This window comes from Amblyomma mixtum, chromosome 7 (genome assembly GCF_055824585.1).
Source record: "Amblyomma mixtum isolate Tamu chromosome 7, ASM5582458v1, whole genome shotgun sequence".
Taxonomy (NCBI): domain Eukaryota; kingdom Metazoa; phylum Arthropoda; class Arachnida; order Ixodida; family Ixodidae; genus Amblyomma; species Amblyomma mixtum.
The window spans coordinates 87,851,036-87,857,595 of NC_143018.1; positions in this window are offsets into that span (position 1 = coordinate 87,851,036).

Consider the following 6,560-nt stretch of genomic DNA (forward strand, 5'->3'; position numbering starts at 1 on the left):
GTTTACACATCGGCATACACCGTTCAGGAAATATATTATGGAATCTTTTGGGTTTGGGGAAAGTGTCCGTCTGGAGTTGGCGCCATGTGACGGCCTCTGTCTTTGTAAGTTCTTGGTGCGGACCTGGAAAGAGTTGGCGAGAAAGACGATAGTGCTGGAGAAGATCGCGTGAAGTGATTATGGTGTCCTTCCTGACCAAGGCGGGCATGTAGGGGGCGGGGTGCTAAGCTGCTCGGAAAGTGAGCCCTCGAGCTAGCTCATGTGCTCCCTCATTACCCTTCAGACCCATGTGGGCTGGAGCCCATATCAGTAGGGTCAGGTGTTTAGGAGGATTTGATACGAGTACGCGAAACGCTTCGACTGAAATACGGCCATGAGTAAAACTAAGAATGGCGCGCTGTGAGTCACTTATGACTACTCTATCTTTAGAAGTGGACAGCGCGAGAGCAATAGCTACTTCCTCCGCTGTAGTGATATGTGAAGTGCGTACGGAGCAGGAGGCATGGAGAGTCATGTTCTCATCTGTGGCAACCGCTGTTGCAGCAGTCCGAGTAGGATGGTCTGCCGCGTCTGTGTAAAGCACGTCAAGTCGGCCAGCATATCGCTGCTGGAGTGACGCGGCCCGAGCTTCTCTGCGATCTTGATGATGAGTTGGATGCATGTTGCGGGGGAGATGGAGAGTCTTGATGTTGGCCCTGATGGCAGGTGGGAGATTGACCACCGAAGATGGCAGACGGAAGGGAGCGATGCGAAGTCGTTCGAGGATAGAGCGGCCTGCGGAAGTTAGGGAGAGGCGTTGGCGCTGGGCCAGGAGGGCCGCCTCAGTGAGCTCGTCAACCGTGTTGGAGACACCAAGGGCGAGGAGCTTGTCGTTGGGAGTAGAGAGAGGAAGACCAAGGGCTGTTTTGACGCCGCTGCGGATAAGTCAATCCAGGCGGTGCTTCTCCGTGAGCGTGAGACGTAAATATGGAGCAGTGTAAGCAATACGACTTACTACAAATGCTTGAAAGAGACGAAGGAGATTCGCCTCCTTCATGCCTGCCCGCTTGTTGGAAACGCGCCGTATGAGACGGGCTGTCTGCTGTGTGTATCGATGCAAGCGTTGTATTGTGTTGGTGTTGGCTCTGTTGGCTTGGAGGTGGAGGCCAAGAATTCGGATGGTGTCGACCGTAGGCACGAATAGGTTGTTAACAGTGAGGCGGATATTTGGAGATGTGGGGGGTTTCCGGGTGCCGGGATAACGCACAAAGAAGAGCTCAGATTTTGCTGCTGAGCACTTAAGTCCTTTGTCCGATAAGTAGTCTTCAACTGTGTTGATCGCAGCCTGGAGAGTCTCTTCAATGTGTCCGTCACTGCCGCCAGTCATCCAGAGGGTGACGTCATCCGCATAAATGCTATGATGAAGGCCCTCGTGGCGGGCGAGTCGAGCGGGAAGGCCCATCATAGTGATGTTGAAAAGCAGCGGAGACAGGACGGAGCCCTGCGGCGTGCTCTTGTTGCCCAGGGAGATATCCTCGAGGGATGAAAGAAGACAAAGAGGGCCCGTAATGATTGGATTGGAAAACGTTTATTGTCAGCACTGAGCCCTAGTGGGCATTATACTAGGTGGCTTCGAGCCCATGGCTCTTGGCGACCTTGTGAGCCCACTCAGTGGCCCGGACTTGCGTCAACGGGTCTGAGCTGGCCAGTATAGCCTCCCACCGCTCTAGAGAAGGGACTGGTAGTAGGTCCGCCGGTGGTGGCGCCTTTTTGCAGCTCCATAAAATGTGGTCATATCCGGCTATCTCGCCGCATTGTTTGCAAGTAGCGTTGTATTGTGTTGGATACATGTGTGCTAGTCTCGACGGGCTAAAGAAGGCTCGCGTCTGGAGCCGACGCCACGTTACCTCCTGGCTTTTGTCGAGCTTTTTGTCTGGTGGCGGATAGATCCTCCTTTCCAGTTTAAACTGATTTGTGTATTCGTGAAATGATATGAATGCATCTCTCGTGAAATTTGGGGACTCAACCGGGCTCACTGCTCGGCTGACATAACCTCGAGCTATACTGTGAGCCAACTCGTTTCCCCTGTTCCCCGAGTGTGCCGGCACCCATATTAGTTCCACCTCTCTTTGGTCCCAGTCTTTATCTCTTAGGATTCGTTCTGCCTCCTGGGAGATCATACCCCGCGCAAAATTGTTGATAGCCACCTTGGAGTCGCTAATTATGGTGACTGCTTTGGTGCTGGCCATTTCCATGGCGATAGCCGCCTCCTCCGCTGTCCCTGAGTTTTTTGTTTTGACCGAACCGGCCGTTAATGATTCACCCGAGTCTTTCACGGCCACGACCACAAAGGAGTCGCCTCCTTCGTATTCCGCCGCGTCTACATAGGTTGTGTATTCCGAGCCTTCGAGCTTGGCTTCAAGGGCCTTTGCTCTGGCTCTCCTCCTGCCTTCGTGAAAAGCAGGGTGCATGTTTTTTGGAAGTGGTTTAATAGTGAGTAATTTTCTTACTTTGGTCTGTAATTTTGCCTGCGCGTTTCTTTCCGGAATTCTGTCATGTAATCCTAGGTTGCTCAGGATCTTTCTCCCCGGGGGTGAGGTCGCAATCCTCCTTAATTGCGCAAATATATGTGCCTCGCATAGTTCCGTGGTGGTGTTGTAGATCCCCAGTTTAAGAAGTCTTTCCGTAGGAGTGCAGTGGGGCAGCCCCAATGCTGCTTTATATGCCTGCCTTATGATCCCATCGATTTTGTTCTGTTCCGCCAGCCCTAGCTTGAGGTAGGGAACGGCGTAAACTATTCTGCTTATCACGAAAGCCTGAACCCTTCGGCAGAGATCTTTCTCTTTGACTCCCCGTCTTTTGTTAGCTATTCGCCTTATGAGCCTGGTTGTCATGTTAATTGTGGACTTAAGCCTGTTTATTGTCTCTGTGTTCTTTCTATTGTCCTGTATTATAAGTCCTAGGACCCTGATTTTGTCAACTCTGGCTACCGGAGTCTCATTTACCAGTACGTGAATGTCTCCTGCGTTGGCATCGCGTTTCCTAGCCCCCCGGATCCCCAGAAGTTCGGATTTGCTTGGCGAGCATTTTAGTCCTGCCCATTCCGCGTAATCCTGGACAATATCGATCGCGTGTTGGAGATTTTGTTCTATTTCCCCATCGTTTCCTGTATGCGTCCATATTGTTATGTCATCCGCATATAGCGTATGGTTTATACCTTCGACAGTCTTCAATAGCGGCGGTAGGTTCTTCAACGCCAGGTTGAATAAGAAAGGAGAGAGCACTGAGCCCTGCGGAGTTCCCTTGTCTCCCAGCTTAATAGTTTCTGACTGGATGTCTCCTAGATTTATTTCTGCGGTTCTGCCGGTTAGAAAGTCTCTTACGTAATCGTAGGTCCGCTTTCCAGGGGCCATCTCCGCCAGATTAGTTAGTATGACCTCGTGTTTGACGTTATCGAAGGCTTTATGTAGGTCTAGGCCCAGTATAGTTTTGGCGCCCCCTTTGTTCGGCGGGTCTATGATGTCTGCTTTGAGCTGGAGCATGACGTCCTGCGTGGACAACTTGCTCCTGAAGCCTAGCATCGTTTCAGGAAATACCTCCCTTTCCTCTGCGTATTCCTGGAGTCTGTTTAATATGACATGTTCCATCAGCTTCCCCAGGCAGGACGTTAGCGATATCGGCCTGAGGTTGCCCACTTCAAGTTTCTTCCCGGGTTTTGGAATAAAGATTACTTTGGCATGTTTCCATTGTGAAGGTAGACTACCTCGTTTCCAGATCTCATTTAGGTAATCTGTGACTGCCGTGACCGAGACTAGATCTAGGTTCCTTAGCATTTTGTTGGTTACCCCATCTGCCCCCGCTGCCGACGTGGTTCTTAGTTGACTCATTGCGCTCCATACCTCCGCTATCGAGATGTCCTCATCTAGCTGTGTGTTCTCTGCTCCTTGGTAAGCTGGAGATGAACCCCCTTTGTCTGTGTTAAGGTACCTGCTCTTCAGTTCCTCTATTAGGTCCGCGGCTGTTCCCTGGTATTTGTGAATCAATCGTTTAAGCTGCCCTTGTGCCGCCGACTTTGTTTGTCCTGGGTCTAGTAAGTGGTGAAGAAGATGCCACGTGTTCTTGCACCCTAGCTTTCCATTCATTTCATCGCAAATTTGTCCCCAGTGTTGACGCTGAAGCTCGTTTGTGTAGTCTTCTATCTGTTTTTCGAGTATCGATATTCTCTTCTTTAGCCTTCTATTGTGTTTCTGTTTTTTCCACCTCTTCAAGAGGCTCTCGTGGGCTTCCCACATGTGGGCCAGCCTCGAGTCTGTGATGTCATGTTCGGTGGTTGGGGTCTGTCTAGTGTGACTTTTTACGTCTCTTTTGAGTGTCTCAACCCATTGATTTAGATCCGATATCTCCCTCGGAGCGGTCCTGTCCCGGACTTTTCGGAGGGTGTCCCAGTCTGTCAGCTTCGTTTCGCGCAGCTTCCCCTTCATTGGCCTGGTTTGTGTTTCAATCTCTATGATGTAGTGATCGCTACCCAAGGTGTGTCCTGTGTCTGACCATCTTTCACCCTCGAGGTCTTTCCCTAGCGTCAAGTCTCCACTCTAAACACAGTAACCTATAAAGTAACTTTTGAACGTGAGTAACTTTTGTCACAAAGGTTACAATTGATGTTTTTTTATGTTTGCATTACGTTTTCTTTATTTTTGTGGAGCCTAAAGGTTACAACGGCCAGAAGTCAACCGTTTCAAAGGTTACGATGAAAAAATTGCCAAGTAACCTTTGCGCAGTAACTTATGGTCAGCACGGTAACCTATATGCGTCGTCAAGACAGGAGATATGCACATATAGAGGACGTATGCTGCTTTACGTGCGGGAATGTGCTTTTCGGATGCAATGGGGCTGCGGTTTCGACCGCAAGGGAGATGCTTTAATATTCTGGAGACATCAACGTAAGCTATCGCATGAGCCCGATACTGCTGTTTTGGGTCGCAGCCACATTGAATCGCGTGTTATCAGATATCTGTCTTCACATTTACCAAAGGAGGCTGCAAATGCAATGCAAATGCAGTATTTTGCGGCTGAATATATATGAGCACACATCTTGAATGTTCGATTCCTATCGATGAGCTTTGCAAAGATACCCAACATGCTACTTCTCTAAGCATGGTGTGTACCGACTTTATTGCGCGAATAAACGTTAATAAACAAATATTTCAAATTACATGTAATTTCTCGATCACTCCCATAGAGCCTATTTCTCATCTTTCTCGAACCGATACGCGATAACAACGGTCGCAATTAATGGTTTGGTTTTGGTTTTGTGGGGTTTAACGTCCCAAAGCGACTAAGGCTATGAGAGACGCCGTAGTGAAGGGCTCCGGAAATTTCGACCACCTGGGGTTCTTTAACGTGCACTGACATCGCACAGTTCACGGGCCTCTAGAATTTCTCCCCCAAAGAAATTCTAGCCGCCGCGGCCGGGATCGAACCCGCGTCTTTTGGGTCAGCAGCCGAGCACCATAGCCACTGAGCCACCGCGGCGGCTAGGTCGAAACTAATAGTAAAAAAGCAGACATATGGAAGGGCAGCACCTGGGAAGGCGACAGCGGACGTAAACGCATTTGCAGGCCGCCGAGTGCGCGATTCGACTTCTCTTCATGTGGCTCTCTACATACGCCTCCAATTTATCATTTCAGGAGGCAACTATATATCACAAATCAAAACGTAATGCGCCCACAGTACGAACGGCGGCGCCTATAAGAAACGAGTAATTGGCAAAGAACTACTCAAAACATGGCATGACGGCCGCTCCAGTACGCGTGAGACGCGCATGCGCAGACGGCCGGCGCTTCACCCAATGAAAAGCGGCGCTTCTATTTCAAAACGCTTGGCATCGTTGCACGCCGGCAGACACGCCGGCAAGTCTGGACGGCGGGAAGGCTCGGTCGTTGCAGCGTTGCGGAGGCTGCTTTGTTCTTGGAACCGAGAGTTGGAACAGTTCGTGAACCACGCCGTCTTATGATGGCGTTTCTGTAGTGGTTTGTTTGGGGTAATGTCGCTAAGCAGCAGGGACCTGTGGGGTACGCTGCGCGGCAGCTGCAACGAACCTCAATGTGACTGTAGACGCTACGTCGTTGTGTGCTCGGCAGACAGCCCCGCGCCCAGCGCTATTCGTTGAGACTACTGCAATCACGTTCCAGGGGTTCATGTGAGAATAACGGACTTGGGTGAGTGTCCTTTTTTTTTTACCATATGCGCAGTAACGACCTGCGAAGTCATTTATTTCATCCTTGTCAAAGTGCGTATTTCCTTTGTTTGCCAAAGCAGCTTCATTTCTAAGCCTCGTTGAGTGCACTTCGAAGCGAAATCTGGTTCAGTAGTTTGAGTGCCCCATTCACCTATTACGAGGGTTTTCGTGCCAATAAGTTTGGTTACCCAGAGTATTTGTTTTAGACTATTGTTGCCGTATGTCATTTGGGGTCATTAGATGCGATAATACGGGGGCAATCCAGCGCTAATTCTTGATCGTTTGCATGCGTGCGCGCTCGTTTTTGTTTTTTTTTGCATACGTACAAGAGAGCATGCTTAAA